The sequence below is a fragment of the Paroedura picta genome, chromosome 10 (assembly GCF_049243985.1).
Source record: "Paroedura picta isolate Pp20150507F chromosome 10, Ppicta_v3.0, whole genome shotgun sequence".
NCBI lineage: Eukaryota > Metazoa > Chordata > Lepidosauria > Squamata > Gekkonidae > Paroedura > Paroedura picta.
Genome location: NC_135378.1, coordinates 79,473,434 through 79,496,073, shown reverse-complemented (window position 1 = coordinate 79,496,073; position 22,640 = coordinate 79,473,434). Strand labels below are relative to the sequence as shown.

Here is a 22,640-nt window from a genome sequence, read left to right as displayed (position 1 = left end):
ATAATTCCACGCTTGTTGCAATTCATTAGCAATTTAGTGCCATCAAGTGAGGCTCCCTTATGAAATTAGCAACTGCATCGGTACAGATGTGCCTCGGAACTTTGAGGAAGGGTCTGGAGCAGGGGTAGTCAAACTGCGGCCCTCCAGATGTCCATGGACTACAATTCCCATGAGCCCCTGCCAGCGACCGCTGGCAGGGGCTCATGGGAATTGTAGTCCATGAACATCTGGAGGGCCGCAGTTTGACTACCCCTGGTCTGGAGTCACTGCTGGGCAGGATGAGACCTTGAGTTGGTTAGGGGCCATGACTAAATGATGAAGCATCTCCTTGGCCCGCAGAAAGTCCCAGGTTGTATCGCCGGCCTCTCCAGTCAAAAGGACCAGGCTGCAGGGGGTGTGAAAGACCTCTGTCCGAGACCCTAGACCAGCCCTTAGGGTTTCGTGAAATCCTGGGGTTTCTTGACGGCCCTGGAAGGATTTCCCAAATGGGTGGGAGTTAACTAAGTTTTTAATCCATTTTGTACATTTGTTAAACATTTATCGGGTGGTAGGACCATATCTGATCGTGTCAACCCTGCTCCCCAAAGGGGCCATGATGGGCCTAGTGGGGGTGGGGAGGGGCTCTCAGTGGAATTTCTCAAAGCCTGAAGACCGTTTCAGGAGTTTCTCCATGGTAAAAACTTTGAGAAAGGCTGGCCTGGAGAGCTGCTGGAAATCGAAGGACTATTGAATTTGATGGGCCAAAGTTCCCATTCAGCATAAGGTAATGTCACAGTTCCCGTTGCGTTCCAGTTTTATCCCATCCTCTTCCACTGCAACTTCTGCAGACATTTCTTCGGTGCCGACCAAGATTTAGTGTTAGTCAGCGGAGGGAGAGATGATGTTTTTACCTTCCCCTCAAATGCCTCCCACTTTGCGTTTTACTGAGATCATTTTTCATTCCTACGGCTCTTTTACTCTGCCAAAGCACTTTGCAGGAATAGCCTTCCAACTGCGCACAGGGGAATTCCGAGGATTCTCACCCGCTCAGGATAGGTCCTTCACGAACTTCCCTGGAGGTTCTAGCCTTTGTTGTAAATCCTACTCTGAACCTTTAAAGCTGAAGACAGCTTGGGATCAGGGCACTCATCCACCAGCTCCTACCGGTATTATGAGACAGACCGTGCTTTGGGATCGGCTACGGATGCAGCGTTTTGAAGGGCACTGGGACTAGCTCTAACAGCAAGGCCTGCCATGTTTCCCCACTCCAATTCATGCTTTATCGGCCAACGCACGAGCGGAGCCGGAAGAACTCAAGAGATGTTCTAGTTTGTGTGAATCTGGCAAAAATGTGCATGAAGCGTGAATCTGTGTGAGCATGAAATTAATACCGGTTAGATTCTGATGAGGATTTCTGCAAGGACAGAGAGCGGGGATGTTGATTCTTGACAATTGCCCCCCACTCATTTAAGATAGTTAGAAGAAGAAGAAGAAGAAGAAGAAGAAGAAGAAGAAGAAGAAGAAGAAGAATTTATTCTTATATGCCGCTTTTCACTACCCGAAGGAGTCTCAAAGCAGCTTACAATCGCCTTCTCTTTCCTCTCCCCACAACAGACACCCTGTGAGAGCCCTGCTATTACTGCTTAGTCAGAACAGCTTTATCAGTGCTGTGGCAAGCACAAGGTCACCCAGCTGGCTGCATGTGGGGCTCATGGGAATTGTAGTCCATGAACATCTGGAGGACTACAGGTTGACTACCCCTGCTCTATGGCATTATAACCATCCCCAAACCCCACCTTCCTCAAGCTCCACCCCTAAATCTCCAGGAATTGCCCAACACGAACTTAGCTAAGCATCTACCATCAGCTGCATGCCCCCCCCCCCCGTTTCTGGTCACCTTTCCCTTTCTCCATGACCTAAGCTGGGGTGAAACATATTACATCTGCCCCCTGGTCAAGTGACAGAGCAGGCAATCGGATTAATTACGCTGTTTGGATTGATCATTTAAAGCCTACTTGTTTGAATGTTGACATGGTTTTAATGTTGACATATTTTACCAGTATTTGAATTTGTGTGTGAATTTTGTGCTTGAGATTTTAATTTCTTGGAAGCCGCCCCAAGACTATTAATAGAGAGAGATGGCCTAGAAATAACAATATGAATAAATATAAAATAAAATAAACTACCGAAACACCTTGCGCTTTGGCTGTTAGAATGGATTCATCTGGATGCTTTCAATAGAAAGGAAAACGGCCTGCCTGGGCAGGGTTTTCTTCCTCAGCCGTTGCAGCCGGCTCTTAAACTAAATTAAATGACAATGAATCTGAGCCACAATTAAAAGTGGCACTAGACAACGTATTTTGAAGGAAATGTTCCCCTGTTGAAATGAGGAAGCCATTACTGATGGGCATTTCATGTCGTAAAGGAGCAACAATAAAACACTTGACAAGGGAAAAGGTGGGAGGGGAGAGGTCTCAGCAGAGAAAGATAAAAATCGGCCAGACTTTTATTTTCTTTCTAATAAAGATTTCTCCAGCCATTTCTTTGTGGGAGGGTGGTATAAAAATCAAATCGATAAATAAAAACAAGATTTTCAGTGTATAATTCAGTGTATAATTCAGTGTAAATTCAGTATTGGATGAAGAAGAAAGAAGAAGAGTTATATACCCTGCTCTTCGCTATCCAAAGGAGTCTCGAAGTGGTTTACAAACATGCTTCCCTTTCTCTCCCCGCAACAGAGGTAGGTGAGTCTGAGAGATTTCTGAGCAAACTGCGAATGGCCTAAGGTGGCCCAGCTGGCTGCATGTGGAGAAGAAGTAGGGAATCAGACCCATATTAGAGGCCACTCCTCTTATCCATTACACTAGGGGTAGTCAACCTGTGGTCCTCCAGATATTCATGGACTACAATTCCCATGAGCCCCTGCCAGCAAATGCTGGCAGGGGCTCATGGGAATTGTAGTCCATGAACATCTGGAGGACCACAGGTTGACTACCCCTACATTACACCACATTGGAAAGGCAAGTCCTAGCCCCCCCCCTCCCGATCTCTCACTGATTGCCACCTATGTGATAATTCATTCCATGAGTGAACAACGTGCTGTGTGAAGTGATGGTTCCTTTTCTCTGACCTAAATCCACCACCACCTGCCCAGTGAAATCTGCCACTGATGCTAGTCAAGCCAGGTGCATTTCTACATATCAAGCTATAAACTGAGGGGAAATCTACCATCGATCATTGTACTGTATTACAACATATAGTGGGAAAGTACGGCAACAAGGACACATCCTCTTTATATACAGCATTTGTAGACTTGAAGGTTGCTATTGACTCCATCTCCCATATAAAGCTCTGGAAAAAATTGGAATCCTTGTCTGACAATCGTTTCCTATTGTTTCTAAATTGAGCTCTCCATGAACAAACTGTCTTGCAAGTCAGATGCAGCAGGTAAGGCCACCTTTCTGACATAATCAGGACAAAAAAGGGAGTGAGACAAGGGCTCCTTTTGGACCCTTTGCTTTTCAACTTCCTTATAAATGGTCTCATCTAAAATCTACATGAAGCTGACCACTAAGCTAAACTAGCCAATCACCATTTCTCAGTTCTTTAGTATGCCGATGACATCACATTGTTATGTAGAACCCCAGTGAAGAACCTAAGACTGTTTAGCACATTATTATGGGAATGAAATAACATTCTCATTTTTCTTGCTTGTGTGTTCATATTCCTGGGGGAAATTCTGTTTTGCATTTGTTTTGCCCCCTCTAGTGGCTGATTTGACATTACATCTTTTATTTCCAGCATAAAAACCTGTGGTTGGAATCTGCAAAGAGGTACATCAGACATAAAGCAGTGTATTATTGAACTGGTCGCTAAAGGGAGCAAAATACGTATAGAGGAGGAAACAACAACAACCCTGAAGCAACAGGAACACACAAGCAAGGAAAATGAGAATGTAGAAATGGAGTCACAGTTTCTTGTCATTTTATACAAGGTACTTACCAGAAGTCTAAAAAATGTAAAGATAGTAAGGGAAGGCTGCTCTGAGACTCCTTCGGGGAAAGAGAAGCGGCATATAAGAACCAACTCTTCTTCAGGAATATCAGGGCTCTCTCAGCCTCACCCACCTCACAGGGTGTCTGTTTTGGGGAGAGGAAAGGAAGGCGACTGGAGACTCTTTTGGGTAGAGGAAAGTGGCATATGAGAACCAACTCTCCTTGCTCTTCTTCTTCCAAATCCTAACCAGGGTTTACCCTGCTTAGCTTCCAGGACCTGCCAAGATCTAGCTAGCCTGGGCCATCCAGATCAGGGCATACCCTAAAAATATTTTTTTTAAAGCACCCACCCGAATTTCTGGAAAAAAAGACAGAGCAGGGAAACCCATTCCTCTGGGCAGGTACTCAAGAAAACAAAGCAATCTATTGCAAACAGGGACAATTAAGACCAATGCAATAGATACGGTGGTGTTTTGCTCCAAACTGCTTTGACACTAAGGAAAGCCGCGGCATGTCGCTCGGCATACGGAATGAGTTTTGTAATTGCTGCTTTGCTGTGGTGCGATCGCTCCTCGAGGCAGGAGAGACGGCTTAATATTCACATCCGAGAAACCGGGATTACGACGGGAGGCCAGCATGGATTAAAATATTGTGAATTCATTCACAGCATATTAATTGGCGGCCATGACCGATCTTTATGGCCACTAGTGCTTGTCTGGGGCCATTTTTCCTTTTCTTAAAAGCAGCCAAGCAATCCAGGACTGCCGATTGCCACCAGAATCAGCGTAGAGAGAAGGCAAGACGAAAAAATTAATGTGCTCTTAGCAGAGCCCCTCTGGTTGGAAAGCCTGCAGCTTAAACGGCTAGAGAGCAGCCAGTCTGCTCGTACGCAGGAGCTTGCAATGGTTCCAGCAGCCCTCCAGACCCCACTGCTAGCTGGTGTAAAGGCCTTTGGAAACTGGAAGGCAAATATCATAAAATCTTCCCCCAGGGGGGCCGGGAGGGGGAGGAGGGAGACAGAAGACAACCCAGACTTGGTGTGTGTTGAAAACGAGCCAGCAATGCTAATCACTTCCCAGCGATTTACCAAAATCCACGTTAAATACATTCCCTCTTGTTGGGAGCTTTTGTGGGCCTTAACGACTAAGCTCTTCATTTCCAATTGTAATCAGAGGCATCAGAGCCGCGAACACACAGATGGGGTGATATTAAGACCTGCCAGGCTTGAAGCAACCTATAAAAGCTCTCTCTCTCCTCCTGTGCCATGCAAATATCCCCCTTCCAATATTAACATCCTTCTTGGGGGCAATTTGATCCCTTCTTATTAAAACACCCCGTGACACTGTCCTTTCGATCAGGAGAGGCCTGCAGAGACAATAAACGGATGGCAGAAGGGAGGGAAATTACAGGCCTCGATATTCGGCGATCAGAAGTACCCTCCTTGGGGTTGCCAATGTTCAGGTGGTGGCTGGAGATCTCCTGGGATTTCAACTGATCTCCAGGTGACAGAGATCGGTTTACCGGGAGAAGATGGTGGCTTGGAAGGTGGACAATATAGCATTATATCCCACTGAGGTCCCTTCTGCTGGAACTGCAATCAGCAAGTAATTAGGTGAAGTCAGCCTTGAAGGGCTGTTGTTAAGCTATTTAAACAGCTCAGCTATATCAATGTGCTCACTAGTGGCATCAAGTGGTCATTGGAGAGGTTGCAGGCAATTCTGAGCCACATGCTCTAGGGATTCCTTTGTTTAAGGTGGGCTCTCGCCCACTTCCAGCTTCCAAAATGGGGATTTGAACCTGGGACTCTGTCAGATTCTAATCCAACACTTGGACCAATACATCATGCTGGCTCTTGCATTGAAAGCTAAATAGAACTAAAAGAGTGGGATAAGTCTTGCGGAGTTCTACTGTAAGGGTAACTGTGTCTTCAAGTGAACAATGCTTAACACCATATAGATCAGTCTTTTTAAGCCTTTTGACCTTGGTGGAGTCCCTGAAATAATTTTTCAGATATTGAGGTGCCCTGGAAGTGGGCAGCTGGCCACGCCCTCCGTGCCATACCCCCCGGAAGTGACATCACTACCTTAGGCCTCTTTTTGTTCCTTCCCCCAGACTTTACTATTACTCTGGTGGCTCTGCCTCACGTAGGCTGGAAAGAAGAGGAGGAGCTGAGAAGATAGCCCTGACCCCCCCCCCCCGCATACCACGCCTACACAGACCCCCTTCAGAATACCCGCAGACCCCAGTTGTCTATGCCCCCGGTTGGGAATCATCGATATAGATCTTTGAGGGGTGGAACAGATGAGGAGAGTCATAGGTGAAGTAGCAAGTTCGTTTTGCTCTTTCTAATACTGATTTCTATGTGGTATAAGTAGTTAATAATCATTTCTCTTTTGTTATACTGCATTCTGGATCTTAAAAATTATACCTACAGAATTTGACACTACTGCTTTTTTCTCTTTTCTTTCCGCCACCCGACAGCTGGATGAAATCTCCTGCAGTGAGTGTTATCAAATCTATCCAATCTGGTGGCGGTAATTAGGGTTGCCAACTGACCTGAGCCGAAAAGTTGGCTTCTCTTGCTCCTCTGCAGAAAGCGGCGCATGATGCTGCTTGGGATGTGGGGCATGGATAGCTGCATTATCCCGGCAGATCTGGCTGCAGTTAAAGGCAGAGCAGCAGAGGCTAGTTGGCAACCCTAATTCATCCCACGTCTGCTTTTGTTTCAAGTCCAAAAGGCGGAGTTGTGACATTGGCAAGAGGCTTAGCTTTTAGCACATCAGTGTAGTAACACGTTCCCCTGCAGACCCTTTGCTTAGTCTGTCTGGGCTCATGTGGTGGCAGCCATCGAGAAACACTCTCCTTTAGGAAGACTGGAATTTAGGAAGCCTGACACAAGACGCCACTCAGAAACAATCCACTTCTGTCTTCACGATTCCATGGCCTAAACCAGGGGTAGTCAAGCTGCGGCCCTGCAGATGTCCATGGACTACAATTCCCAGAAGCCTCTGCCAGGGAATGCTGGCAGGGGCTCCTGGGAATTGTAGTCCATGGACATCTGGAGGGCCGCAGTTTGACTACCCCTGGCCTAAACAGTCGCACTGCAGACCTCCCCCCTCTTTCCAAGCCCGGGGGGGATACTGCTTAACACTGCCCCCCAGGAGGTGGCCTGCGGAAGATGTCTGGGCCTCTGCAATTTCTTTCAAATAATATATTTTTACGTCAAGGGCTTCTGCTTTTTTGAAATGCTTGGCACATTATTTTTTAATAGCTTTCTCCGCCGGGGATCTGTTTTGTCAATGCTGAACGGTGCCAGTTGAATCTCTTGCATGGGATGACTTTGTGGCTAGAGGCTGACATTTCCGCTTTTCTTAAGGGGGCTATTCTGCTAAAAACTGCTGATAAAAAGATGCTCCTCTGCTTTTCTCTGCCATTCCCCCTGCATTTAACCTGATAGGACGACCTGCAAACAAAGGCCACAATGGGAGAGGTGACAGCAAGAAGTGGCAGTGAATTTTGCAACCTGTTCCCCCCCCCCCTTTTGTTTTGTTTTTTTGCAATGCCTATATTGGTGCTCCGTTAGAGTTCAGCCCTGGAATCCCGGATTTCCAGCTCCCCAGTCCTGGTTTTGATCAGATCTGGTGCTGATAAACTACATCTCCGATCCAAAGCTGTTAAAGCAATTCAAATACATTCCAAGGCCAGTCCTGGACAAGGTCTGAGCTGGCAACTCCCTGCCAGGAAGGGTTTTGTACATGGCACCCCAGTGGCCACAAACCAAGAAGCTGATCAATCCATCTCTAGAAAGTGCCAAGAAACAGTGTCTGCCTTAGGACCCAGCCACTGAAAGGCTGCCATTAATCTGGACAAGGTGAGGCCATCTCTTGTCAGCTACAACCAGGATTTGGCAGGAAATGGGTGGCGGCTGCAGGGGGAGAGCAAGTCAAGGGTGCGGGAAGGCATTTAAACTGCAGCAGGGCTATTTTCAAGGCTGGTTCATCCATACAGCACAAATAGCACGGGCTACGGGCCCTGCGCTTCCAGGGGCCCTGTGCAGCACCTTTCCCCCCCCCCCCAATGGATCAGGGCTGTAGCCTCTCTCCTCCCCCGTTTCCTTCTTTAAGGACCCTCAGAGTGTTACCCCTTTCCACTGTGGGAGCCCCTCCGCCCCTGGTCTGGCTGCTCCTGCTGCAGTTGTGCTCTGGTGCTACAGGCCCCGCCAATCCTTAAATCATTCCTGGCTATTTTGATAGGCCCATTGCGCATGGGGGGAGGGGCAGTATCCATGTGGAGGGGAGCCCAGGTGATGTTGTAGGTTATTATCAATGGAGTTCAGTGGCCCCAACCTAGTGGAAGAGCTCCATTCGGCCTAGTGAAAGAGCTCCATTTTGCAGACTCTACAGAGCTGGGTCCACTCCAAATGGGCCCTCAGCTCTTCTGGGATCTCATTCCACCAGTACAGGCCAGGACCAAAGAGGCTTTGGGCCAGGTTGAGGCCAGATGTATGTCTCTTGGGCCAGGGATCACTGGACTGTTGGAATAGGCAGCACACAGTGCTCTTCAGGGGTACAGTCAGTCAGCTACGCTGAGCCCAGACTGCGTATGGCCTTGATGGTTAATACCAACACCTTAAACTGGAGCCGGAATTCAACTGGGAGCTAGTGCAGTTGCCTCAAGGCTGGCTGAATATAATCCCTCCAAGGTGTTCCCACAAGGACTCATGCCACTGCATTCTGAACCAGTTTCAATTTCCAGGTCAGAGTCAAGGGTAGACCCACAGAGAGCAAGTCTAGCCAGGCGACTGTGGCCAGGTGACCTGGGGTCAAGGGGGTACTAGTAGCTAAGCCCAGCAACATGGAAAAATGTCAATTGAGGTACCTTCATGACCCACACCTCCCTTGAAAGGGAGGCACCAAATATCACGCCCGGATTCCCAGGGGATTGTGCAGCCATGAGCTGCACACCATCTAGGCCGGGTAGTTGCACTTCCTTGCCTGACCCTTTCCTACCCAACCACAGGACCTCTGTCTTGGAGGGGTTGAGTTTCAGGACTGAAAATCTGTGGGGGGCAGTTCTTTCAAGGCCACTGTTTCTCCCTCCCTCCCTTCGGTCACGCACACCAGGTCAACCTCGTCCTCAGCACAGCATGCCTGCATAGTCGAGGATATGTTATTATTCGACCCGATGTTGCACAACATCAGTGTCAGAGACAGGGTAGCTCCTCTAGCCTCTATCATGTTTCTAGGGATGGGATGGAGATTAGAAGGGGTGCAAGCATAGTCGTATGGAACCCAGCCTCAGGGATATTGGGGCCAGTTGCCCTTTGGCCAATCACATCTCCCACCTCTTCTCTTGTCCAATCTCCCCCCACTGCTGCATCTGACACACCCTCCAATTGTTGGGATCCCTGACCCAGTTGGGCTCCAGTTCCAAGACTAGAACTGCCAATCTTGCGTTGGGGTTTGTAGATCTCCCGCTTTTACAAGTGGTTTCCCGACAACAAAGATCAAATTCCCCCAGAGAGAGTGGCTGCCTAGGAGAACAGGCTCTGGCAGTAGATCCCACTGAGGTCCCTCTCCAGACCATGACCTTCCCAGGCTCCGTCTCCAAGATCTCCAGGAATTTCCCAGCCCCACGTTGGCAACCCTACCCAAGACTTGTACTGTCACCCGTAGACACATCTGCTAGCAAGCCATCCAGGGTTGCTGCACAACCTGCATGGCAGCAAAGCCATCGATCAAGGATTTACTGCAATTGTGTGACGGTTGGCACAAGGAAATGAACACTTGGCATGAATATTCATGGCACGGGGCCTATCAGATAGACCAATTTTCATTTTGAAACGATAAAAATAGGCTGTCAGGAGGACGGCACCGTACCTTCCAACCCCAAAGTGCACAGGTTATAAATCCATTGTGAAGACGTACGTTCTCGACAACATTTGGGATCTCATCATTATGCGGCACCATAAAAGCACAAAGGTCAGAAGACTAATAGGCAGCTTAATCAGCAAATTATGCAAATGCATTCAAATCAAATACACTCCGCTGCCTTGAGGATGAGCAACGTATGCAGTTTGCTTGGCAAATCAAAGGACATTTCTCAACTCTTTGGTCAGTAAAAGTAATCCAAATGAGAACCCTGTTTCCATTGGTGAATCCAAGGCAGCCAGGACCATTTCCGAAGTTCAAGAGGACCGAGACACTAAATCTGAACAGGGGGAGACTAAAGGCGCTTAACTGCTGACATAACAAGAAGTCAAACATAGATTCTCCTTTTGTAAAAAAAAATAACCAGGACATCTTGCATTCAAAAGCCTGAAGCGTTAGCAAAACACGCGGCGGATGTGACAAGCCGTAACTGCAACCCTCAGCTCCGTTCAATAGCATAACTAAGCGCTTTGCAGGAGGAAAGGAAAAATGGCATCTTCATTTTATCCTGCGTAATCCACTTATTCTCAGCTTTAAAAGGGCCCAGGCTTTTGAACTAAGTCTGTAGCCTGGCAAAATTCTGAAATGACTGGCACTTCTTGTTCTTGTTCTTGTTTTTTTTTTTAAACCCTTCCGTTTTCTACCATCCTCAGTTCCATACAAGCATTTGACAGCATTTCTTTTACTCGGTGCTCACATGTGGCAGAATAAAAAAACCTTGTAAAAAAGGCTAATCGACCCAAGCCACTGCAGATGTTTCGCAGGGGGCAGTAAGGTCCAAGTTGAAGCTTTCCTGGAGATTTGGGCCTGGAACCTGGGAAGGATTGGGGGAGAGGAAGGACCTCAGCTGTGATGTGATGCTGGAGGGCCCATCTGCCAAAGTAGACATTTCCCCCCGGGAGAACTAGCTTCTGTAATCCAGAGATCAGTTATAATCCTGGGAGATCTCCAGGCCTTACCTGGAGGATGGAAGCCCAGTTATGATGGCTACATAGAAACTAGGTTTGCCAGTCTCCAGCCTGCCCCCCAGCCCCACAAGTTCTGCCTGCATCAGGCATCAAATGGGATAGGAACCCTACTGTCTGACTGAGCAGAAATATCAGGTCTCTCTCAGCCTCACCCACCTCACAGGGTGTCTGTTGTAGGGAGAGGAAAGGGAAGGCGAATGTAAGCCGCTTTGAGACTCCTTTGGGTGGAGAAAAGTGGCATATAAGAACCAGCTCTTCTTCTTCAGTAATCTCAGGGCTCTCTCAGCCTCACCTCCCTCACAGGGTGTCTGTTGTGGGGAGAGGAAAGAGAAGGCGAATGTAAGCCACTTTGAGACTCCTTCAGGTAGAGAAAAGTGGCATATAAGAACCAACTCTTCTCCTTCTCCTTCTTCCCAAGCCTTCATTTTCTCCGGGGAACCAATCTCTCCAGTCTGGAGGTGTAATTCTGGGGAATCTTCAGGTTCTTCCTGGAGGCTGGCATCCCTATGGGGAACAGAAGCAGAGGCAGAAGAGTTTCCTGTGTGCCCCTCCCCTAGTTAGCAAATGCTGAACTTCTCTGATTCCTCCTGCATCCGAGGGATTTTGAGGCCTTAACACTGTAACTCAGTCTAATACACTCAGGCCCAGAGCAGTGCAAATGGAGCGAAATTGAAAATGCGATAAATGTCAACAGGCAGGCTTCCCTCCGTATCACCGTAATTGTTTCCGAGGTGAGGAAGGGAGAGTTGCCGGATGGACACAATGAACGGTCAGCCGCTCTTCCAGGTGTCTGCTCCGAAAAATGGAGGCTTCTCGCCGCTGAGCTTTTTAAATTAACGGGTTGTTGCCGCAGCTCCTGTTGTCGCTCTGGAAGTCTCAGCTTGTGCTTCAAGCTGCCTTCGCGGAAGTCTCCCTAAACTTGCAAGGTTTTGACTTTATGGCTGCTGACAGAACTGACTGCTCTGAGGGAAAACATCCTTGCGCATACGTCGCTCTCACTTTGACAAAGGCTGCTGTCAAATCTACTCGATATAACAGCGTAGGGGAGATTCTTTCTTCTCTTGCCAGACACCAATATGTCGCCCTCTTTAGTCACCGTTCCCACTGTCCGCTTATCTTTATTCTTCGGACTCCCTTCAGGCACTACTCCTAGAAAGCCTTTCTCTCAAATGGGACTCATGACAAGTTTTGTCATATTTTGGAATCAGAGAGAGGTCCCTGACACCCTCTCCCACATCATCCTGGCCTAGAATCATAGAATCATAGAGTTGGAAGGGGCCATAGAGGCCATCCAGTCCAACCCCCTGCTCAACACAGGATCAGCCCAAAGCATCCTAAAGCAATCCTGCCCGGCCCTTTGTAGCCAATGTACCCCGGGTCAGGACTACATAGTCAAATTAGGGCTGAACTGCAGGAATGAACAGCAAATGATGGAATTTCATCGTATTCACAGATTTTTGTAAACCGCTGCGAGACATTTGAGAGCGGTGGTATATAAATTTAAATAAATAAATACATACATCCTTGAAAGCTCTTCTCAGTTAGAAGAACCATGCTCTGCTGTCCAAAGTTGCCAATGTCTAAAGTTTGTTCAATGTTAAAATTTAATATTTTTTGTGTTTGCAAAAATGCTAGACTGCCTATCTTCTTCTGAGTTGTGGCTACCTGTATTTACTTGAATTTTTATGCCATTAAAGGTAATCTGTATATATGGTCACCGTTTCCTATGCACAGTTTCAAAGCTTTTTCCGCTCTCCAGCTATGAGGAAACGGTGAGAAAACATACATTTTAAAAAATGTGTCATTTTAGGGTTGCCCCCTCCTACTACAATCCACTGTGGAACCAAACACAGGAGATCCCATTCGAAAAGAGACAGCTATGATTTGACATCTCTGTCACCTCCTCACGACATGTTCTCAAACAATTCTCACGCCAAACTCCAGATTAACTAGGAACTTGGAATTTGACAATAATAAGACTTGATTTGTGCTCATAAACTTACTGATCCTTGCCATTTCCAAACCGGAAAAAAAAGCATTGAAAGGATATGAGATGGGACATAAATCCATCTCAGCCTTACGGCATTTTTGATTTAGTTTTCTTTCTAGGAAAACAATTCACTTTTATTGCTATTTCCATTCCTTTAGTCTCCGTTTTTGTCAACCAAAGACTCACCGAGAGCTTTGTTGTGCCCCAGGCCGGACAGAAGATCAACCAACGATGACCAGTTAGGATTCTTTCCTCTTCCCTGAAAATTCCTTACTTGCCTAATTAAAGAGGAGCACATTGTCTGTAAATAAGGAGGCTTCATCCCTCATTAGCTATCTAAAGCGGAATAATTAAAACTGTTGGTTTGTTGGCCGTCAAGCTGGCTACCTTTTTGCCAATATGCCTTTAACTTTCGGTGATTAGCAAGGCAAAGAAACAGATGGCTGCAGCCCTAGAAATATTGGAAAGGAACAAAGTCACTTTGCCCATTCATTAAAATTCACATTGGCTGGATTCCTGGGGTTTAAAGCCCAGAGCCATGCCTGCAGCTGGGAGTCGCAGACCGAGCTAAAAATGCTTTTCTAGCGCCATCTCTGGGGTTTTATTCTCTCTTTGGATGGATCTGGCCACCGTATCCTCGACATCTTTGCACATTCAGAGCTGAAACCAGGATCCAAGTATGCTGTGGTTTTGCAGAGACTCAGGAAAGCCACATGCTGGCTGCAAAACTGAGCTCCCTACAGCTCCCCATTGGTCAGAGAGAGGGAAGCAGCTGGGCACCAATCTGCCCTAGGCTCCAACTAAAGTTTAAAATGCCAGCTTCCATGGCAGAAGGGAGCCCAGCATCCTTTTCCTGAGCCTGAATCCATGCTGCTGGCAGGGCATGTTACACTACATGAGGTCATGGAAAGGACCGTCAAGTGACAGCTAGCCTCTGGTGACCGTGCAAGACAAGAGACAAGCAAAAGTAGGTTGCTACTGCCTGCCTCTGTCTCCCACCCAAATGCTCACCAGGGCCAACCCTGCTTAGCTTCTGAAACCTGACAAGATTGGGCTCACCTGGTCCATCCATGTTTTAGGATGCTTTGGGCTGATCCTGTGTTGAGCAGGGGGTTGGACTAGATGGCCTGTATGGCCCCTTCCAACTCTAGGATTCTATGATTCTATCCAAGATTGAGCTAGAATAGTTGTGTTAAATTTTAATCCAATCTATGTCAGTAGTTGTTTTTTTTTTGGGGGGGGGGGGTTGGCTTGGAAGAGTGTATTTGTCTAAATCTCAGTTTTATTTTTAAAGACCCCACCCCACCCAATCTAAATTAGACCTGACAGGGACTGAATTTTGATGTTCTTCGTACAATACCTAGTTTATAAGATACTACACAAAGGACCATGTCAAAAGGAAGTATCTATGAATATTGTCCTAAAGGTGGGGTTCAAAACCAAAACAGGAACACAACCCAACCTTAACAGGTAGGAACTCAGAAGTTGAGCTGTACAATAAAATGATGTAAAACTTGTTAATTATTTATTATAGTGCACAATTAAAAACAGAATAAAAACTTAATAAAAACTATACAGAACTAACAGCACATAAGACCAAGCGTGTTTTGACCCTACTGGGTCTTCCTCAGTGGTCAGAACTGTGATAAGACACTCTATATAAAAAATATCTATATTAAACTCTTTATAAAGTGTAGCTGAGTGGTTGAATGGGATCTGTACATTATGGCTCCAACCAATATATGTAAATTTTATCATTTTTGGAGACCACCTCCTAAGATATATGCCTAGCGTCACCATTCTTCGCTATTATATAATTCTGTGCTGAGAGTGCGTCAGAAAAAAAAGCTATATCATAAAGATAGGGTTGCCAGCTCTGAGTTGGGAAATACCTGGAGTCTTTGGGGGTAGGGCCAGGAGTGGGTGTCATTTGGGGAGAGAGGGACGTCAGTGGAGTGTAATGCTGTGGAGGCCACTCCCCGAAGTAGCCATTTTCTCCCGGAGAACTGATCTCTGTCACCTGGAGATGAGCTATACTTCCAGGGGATCCCCAGGTCCCACCAGGGGACTGGCATCCCTACAATAAGCCAAGTAAGTGGTTGAATAAAGATTTCAGAGAGCAGAGCTCCAACATCAGGTGAAGTATCTTAACTTTTCCTCTTTATGACTACCCGTGTAGCAATAACGCATGGTAGGACAACTGATGCAGATAGGCTCCATTTTCCTGAATGACAATCGTCGCAAAATCCAACTCCTGACAATTCCTAGAGGTATCTGGAAGTGACAGGGGTAGCTCTAGCAACTGCCAGAACCCTATGGCAGTCTTGCTATATTGGTATGACCCTTGTCCCCCTAGAGCTACCCTTGTGGCTTCTGGGTATCTCTAGGAATCGCCAGGAACTCTATGGTCAGAACGTTCAGTACGTAGCCGAAGACTACTTTGTCTTTTCAATTTTACTCTTGGGACACTGCCCCCCTCCACGCCAGCCCTCGAGCCATTTGCCAGGAACTGCCTGGCAATCCTACTCCTACTGGTCCACTGGTCACTTAAGCAATGAGCAGGTGACCACGTTGAGTTCCAGGCCATGGAAAGTCTCACGTGCATATATCTCCAGAGCAAAAAGCATAGAAACATAGAGCTGGATGGGACCCCTGAAAACCATCTTGTCAGAAAATCCACAGCTACCTCCCCGCAAAACACAAGCTTCCCTTGTGACCTCTGTTCCAAGCCCAGAGGAAGGCCAAATACCTCCAGGATCCCTGGGCCAACCTGGCCTGGAGGAAAATACCTTCCTGACCCTACAGTGGCAATCAGCGTTCCCTGGGGCCTAGGCATGCAAGAAAGGGCCAAGAAGAGGCATGGCTCCCATTGGTTTGTCTCCTGGCTGAGGAGGCAAATATGAACTAGGAATGAGAATTTACGCCCCAGACTGGTTAAGAATGCCACACGGTTATAAATTCTGACCCTGAGACGGGATGGGGTGAAATGACGTCCTGTCTACAATGCTTTGGCTTCTGTTCAGGTCTGTGGGGCACATTTGCCCCTACAAAAGAAGAAGAGTTGGTTCTTATATGCCGCTTTTCCCTACCCGAAGGAAAAGCGGCTTACATTCGCCTTCCCATTCCTCTCCCCACAACAGACACCCTGTGGGGTGGGTGAGGCTGAGAGAGCCCTGATATTCCTGCTCAGCCAGAACAGTTTTATCAGTGCTATGGCGAGCCCAATGTCGCCCAGCTGGCTGCATGTGGGGGAGCGCAGAATCGAACCCGGCATGCCAGATTAGAAGTCCGCACTCCTAACCACTACACCAAACTGGCTCTCAATGGGAACATGCTGCTGCCTCTGCCAGACGGTTCTCTGAATGCACAACCAGGAGCTCCTCCAGCATGCTCAGGTAATTAGGGGCAATTTGGCTGACACCACTGGGATGACAGCTTTCCCAAGCCCTCCCCTACCAAGCCATTTGCACTATTTATTCCTCCTTCTTCTTCTTCTTTTTTTTTTTTTGCATGCTACGAGGCATCCAATCTAGAGACTCTCAAAGTCTGTCATAACAATGACAGAGTCCACCGAGCGGCAGGCTGACAGAAGCAAGACAAAGCTGAGCCTGGAATTTCAAACAGATCCGGGCAAAAGGACGACGTTGTCAAGAGAGAGGCGCGAAGGAAATCAAGACGCCGCGTCAGAAGTAACAAAAGCGTCTCCCTTTGTGCATTCTTAGGTGGGAGGAAGCCGATCGGAATGGAGCTATAATTAAGTCAGGCGATAGCCCCCCCCCCCTGCGCCCCTCGCATGCGGTAGAGAAATGTATTCATTGGAAAGAAATGTTGGGCCCCAGATACACGCAAAATGTATATCTTGCTGAAGGGTAGAGTTGCCAGCCTCCAGGTGGGTAAACAAAGAGATGGCTATTACCAGGGGTAGGGTAAGCTGGATGTTTGAGCCTCCAGGTGGGACCTGGGCATCCCCCATAATTACAGTTCATCTCCAGACTACAGAGATCAGTTCCCCTGGAGAAAATGAATGCTTTAGAGCAGTGGTCCACAACCTTTTTATCACCGGGGACCGGTCAACGCTTGACAATTTTACTGAGGCCCGGCGGGGGGGGGGGGTAGTCCTTTGCCAAGGGATGTCGCTGCCGGCTGAGCCCCTGCACCACTTGCTTTCCCACCGGCGCCCCTGAATCCTGCCGTCCACTGGGGGGCGCTGCCAGCAGCAGTTGCGCAATGCCACACCAAGGGGGATCTTCAGACATGGCGGCCACTGGAGAGCACCAAAGGTGAGCCAGTGGCAGAGTGGTAGGGCAGCCCCCGAGGCAGCAGCCGGGGAGGAGGATGAGGAGGAGCTGCGGCCCGGAACTGACTAATCTATGAACCGGTACCGGTCTCCGGACCGGGGGTTGCGTGAACTCGATGGTCATATAACTCACTGAGGTCCCTGTCATCCCCAGGCTCCATCCCCAAATCTCCTGGAGTTTCCCAAATTGTATTGGGCAACCCTTATCCCCACTCCCTCCCCATCATCTGCTGGTGGCCAGGAACACCCACTTAAGTGTCTATCTTCTGACTCCATTTCTGCACATTTATTTATGATTTAATTTATATCCCACCTCTCGCAAAGTCCTGGTGTGGCTAACAAAGGAGAGTTCACAACAAAGCCTGTAATTTAGAATAAAAATTGTAAAATAAAGAATAAGATAGACAGACAACTCCTCTGCAAAATCAGCCATCAGAACCCCATCTCATTCGTCCCAGTGTGGGGATAGTTGGGCGACTTGGGGGAAAGATGGTAAATTTCTACCCCAGAAATAGAGGGGGCAACATAGACACATAGACATATGTAGACGTATGTATGTATGTATGTATGTATGTATGTATGTATGTATGTATGTATGTATGTATGTATGTAGGGGAAGGCCTGATTTCTGCTACATGCAGTAGGTGCCCACTGGTCTCAACCAAAGACTTGGTGGAAGAGCTCCATTTTTCAGGCCCTGCGGAACTGCTGGAGTTAAGGCAGAGCCCTGATCTCACGTGGGAGCTCATTCCACCAAGCCAGGGCCAGGGCCAAAATGGTTGGGGTTGGTTGTGGGTTTCTTTAGTTCAGTTTTGGTTCATCATGCTAGAGTCACAATAAAGAGCTGAAATGAACTCCCAATGTCCTGATTTCTGCACCCATGGATCTAATGCCCCACCCCCATCTCAAACTGGCACTTTAAATCTCATAGCCTCACAAAATCAATCCGTTTCTGTATGTCAGCTTAAACTCAGAGAGTTTAGTGGGGCTTTAAGCCCCTCTCCCTTCTTCTTTTCAGATTTTTCGATAAATGTAAGGGCTCCCTCAAATTTGCAGAAAAGTCCCCTGTATCCATTGTGTATGTTTGTTGATCGGCACTCTGAGGCCAAGTTCAGAACTAGATGAATAGATACCTAGAGTACAGTCTGATAGCACCTTAAAGACCAACAGGGTTTTGGCTAGAACCTTGACTTGCCAAAGTCCTGGTCCCGACCTGGTGGAATGAGCTCCTGGAAGAGCTGAGGACCTTAATGGAACTGTCCAACCATTGCTTATAGAACCATAGAGTGGGAAGGGGCTATACAGGCCATCTAGTCCAACCCCCTGCTCAATGTAGGAACAGCCTAAAGCAGGGGTAGTCTAACCTGTGGTCCTCCAGATGTTCATGGACTACAATTCTCATGAGCCCCTGCCAGCAAACGCTGGCAGGGGCTCATGGGAATTGTAGTCCATGAACATCTGGAGGACCACAGGTTGACTACCCCTGACCTAAAGCATCCAAGAGAAGTCTCTGTCCAGCTGCTGGGAAATGCACTTCCACCAGCCAAAAACCGGGGAGAGGCCATTTTCACGGATTCTGTACTGTGCAGACCCCCAGTGCCCCCCAAGTAGACACTGGCAGTTCATCTTTCCTTTAGCCTTCAGACACAAAAGGGTCATTTGCTGCCAGCAGTTTTCTTTCACCTCTGTTGACATCTCTGGTCCTCCCAGACAGAAATGAGTTCATTGACAGCTTGAGAGGTCCCCTTTCGACACCCATGTAACCTTTCTGCCTTAGAAGCTTTCCATTTTCTCATCAAGACATAAAATTTAATTTTCTTTTTGCAAGTAGACCAGACACTGAACATGAGTCAGCAGTGGGACTCGGTAGCTAAAAAGGCAAATGGGATTTTGAGCTGTATTAAAAGAAGCATAGTGTCCAGATCAAGGTGATGTTACTGCTTTACTCCACTCTGGTAAGATCTCATTTGGAGTACTGTGTTCAGTTTTGGGCACCACAAATGAAGAAAGATGTAGAGAAACTGGAGCATGTCCAGAGAAGGGCTATGAAGATGGTGAGGGGTTTGGAGACCAAGCCGTATGAGGAAAGGTTAAGAGAGCTTGGTCTGTTTAGCCTGGAGAGAAGACATCTAAGAGGTGATATGATAACCATCTTCAGATACTTGAAGGGCTGTTCTATAGAAGATGGAGCAGAGTTGTTTCTTGTTGCCTCACAGGGTCGGATCAGAACCAGTGGGTTGAAATTAATTCAAAATAATTATCTGCTAAACATCCGGAAGAAGTTTCTGACAGTTACAGCAGTTCCTCAGTGGAACAGGCTTCCTTGGGAGATGGTGGGCTCTCTTTCTTTGGAAGTTTATAAGCAGAGGCTAGTTAGTCATCTGACTGAAGTGCTGATTTTATGAACCTAGGGCGATTGTGAGTGGGTGGGCAGGAAGGAATGCGCCAATTTCTGTCTCTTGTGGCCCTTCCTTGCATACCCAGGGAATTTCTGATCACCACTGTGTGATGGTAGGTGAATTCCCTCTAGGCCAGGGTGAGTTCTGGAGATTTTTGGGGGGTGGATCACTTGTGCATGAACTTGGGGTCACTATGGGTAGGCAGGTAATTGTGAGTTCCTGCATTGTGCAAGGGGTTGGACTAGATGACCCTGGAGGACTTTCCAACTGCATGATACTATGAAATGCTCACCAGACTTGCTCCAGTTGCTACACAAATTCTCCATCCCATCATCTTCAAAACAGAACATTCAGATCTTCCTATCTGGGTCATTCTTGTTTCCTGTTCATTAAGTTTTCTGCAACCCCAGAGTTTCAAGAAACTCTGGTTTAGGAAGCCTGTATTAAAGGGTCTCTGCCCCTACTCTTCTAATGTTCTGAGAGGTGACTGTTTTACACAACACTGAAATCTTTGTGCGGCAGCCCATCACTGCCAGTTTGGTGTAGTGGTTAGGAGTGCGGACTTCTAATCTGGCATGCCGGGTTCGATTCTACGCTCCCCCACATGCAGCCAGTTGGGTGACCTTGGGCGCGCCACGGCACTGATAAAATTGTTCTGACCGAGCAGTGATATCAGGGCTCTCTCAGCCTCACCCACCCCACAGGGTGTCTGTTGTGGGGAGAGGAAAGGGAAGGCGACTGTAAGCCGCTTTGAGCCCCCTTCGGGTAGGGAAAAGCAGCATATAAGAACCAACTCTTCTTCTTCTTCTTCTGCAGGGGAAGAAAATACTTTAAGCCACTGCCAGATATGATAGTTTAACAGTGCTATCTCTTGCTCTCTGTAGGAGAGAAGGCTGCATGGTCTACTGTACCCTGATCTCCTCAGGTCTTGGAAGCTAAGCAGGGTCGGTATTTGCAAGGGGGCCCACCAAGGAAGACTCTGCAGAGGAAGGCAATGGCCAACCACCTCAGCTTCTCACTTGCTCTGAAACCCCCTTGCTGGGATCGCCATTGTGACTTGACAGCACTTACATACATGAGACAGACGGAGAAGAAAAGGTAGCATGCTATAGCCCATCTCATCAGATCTCGGAAGCTAACTTGGAAGGGAGACCACCGAGGAAGCCTCTGCAAGGGAAGGCAAACCGCCTCTGCTTCCCACTCCCCTTGGAATCCGTGGGGTCACAGTAAGTCAGCCATGACTTGACAGCCCTTTATCCCTCTGCTTGCCTGACTGGTATAGCTTGATCTCATCAGAGCTCGGGAACTACGAAGGGTTAATTCTTAGAAGGAAGACCACCAAGGAAGCCTATGCAGAAGAAGGCAACGGCAGACCACCTCTGCTTCCCACTCGCCTTGAAAACCCCTTGTGGAGATTGCCAAAAAGTTAGCTGGGACTTGATGGCCCTTTACACACACACACACACACACACACACACACCATGGGCCTGCAGAGACCATGAATACTTGGCACAGAAAGGCATCACGTCTCGAGACAAAACCCACCCGGGGGGAGCAAACATTTTGTTATCCGCCATGGGATTCATCTTGCTAGAGGCAACTCCTGAGCGAAGCGCTCCTGGAATCTGGAATTAATACCTGCCCGCCACATCTCCTCCAATATCAAACGCTGGTGTGGAATATTAAGCAAACAGCCATTAGCGTTATTGTTTGGGAGGAGAGAAGTTTAAACAGACAACAAGGCCTTGCGGGGCATCGATGAGACAGCTACGGATTTCTGCGTCCCATTATGCGCCGTGTGGTTCCAATAATCCCTTTTCCTGAATGAAGATTACCCTGTCTGGGCGAGTGAAATATCATCCATGTAAATTAAAAACAAACCTCCAAACCCACAGGGTAGGACGCTCACACCATGCGCTCTTCGCAAACACCTGTGTCCCTGATATTACCTGCCAGACAGGGCAGAGGGAGCTGGCGCCAAGCTTTTGTTCCAATACCTAAAAGGTGTCATGAATATTTTATGGAGATTCCAGGGAAATATTTTGCCGGAGTCGCTGTGCAGCCTCCTGGAAACTCACGGTGCTGTTCCAACCCCGGAATACGTTATGTCGCTTGTGTTCTTCCGCAGATGTTTTGCCACTATTAGCATCGCTCTGTCAAACAGGATGTCAGGTGACAGATACAGGGCAGACGCAAGGCAGGTGAGAGGAGGAGAGAGGTGAAGGTCTGTGTTTTGACTTGGAAGGGGCCAACCAACGTGACGTTCCAGTTCAGCAGGCTTGAATGTCCTCAATATGTTTTCATTGTGCGACAAAGAGATGGTAGAAATCCCCTTACTGCGCATTCGGGGGGGTGGGGGAGAGATGTGCACAAATAAAACTTGGTTCAGTGTTTTGATTACAATCATTTGCACCCCTGCCGGGACCAGAAGTTGATTGTGTCTCATCTCCGCACTGCAAAAGACAGAAAATGTTTCCCTCCCCTCTATTTCATTACAAAAGGGATAACAGAAACAGATCATCTATTTTCTCTGTGGTCCAAGCTTCGATTGGGGAGAAGAGAAGGGAATTCATCAGGGCTTTGGATCATAATCATACAGTGAAATTTGCAGTGTCTCACAAAGTCTGGGACACAGCAATTTCCCCCTCTAGATGGGAGATCAGAGGCCGACTCCTAGAAGTTCCTTCATCAGCTGAGAGCCAGATGCAAATAGCCTTTTCCTGAACAGGCTGGGAACACCTTAACTGTTTGTCATTTGATCGACTGCTTGAATAGCCCCGTGCAAACAGGAGGTCAAACAGAACTGGGGGCTGTTTGAGCAACCTCAAATCCATCTGGTTTGCAGAAAAACAGAACTGGACTTCAGGGGCGGGACCTACAAACTTCTAAACTCCCTTCTTGAGAAGGAAGCCAACCCACAGCAGAAATCCTGTTCTGAACAGCATCCCAAATCTGCAATGGTTTGCCAAATTTCCACACGGCTAGATGAGAAAGGGGATGAGGGGGACAAGTTCATTCATTTGGTAAGAAAATTTTAGAACTATTTGAACAGCCTAAGCAAGGACAACCATCTTTAAAGGAA

At 47.7% G+C, this 22,640-nt stretch overlaps 1 protein-coding gene across 2 annotated transcripts in view; it reads right to left on the bottom strand.

Moving 5' to 3' along the window:
- RASGEF1B (RasGEF domain family member 1B) overlaps positions 1-22,640 on the bottom strand; it is a 178,755-nt gene that overhangs the window by 119,197 nt on the left and 36,918 nt on the right. The window lies entirely within an intron of this gene.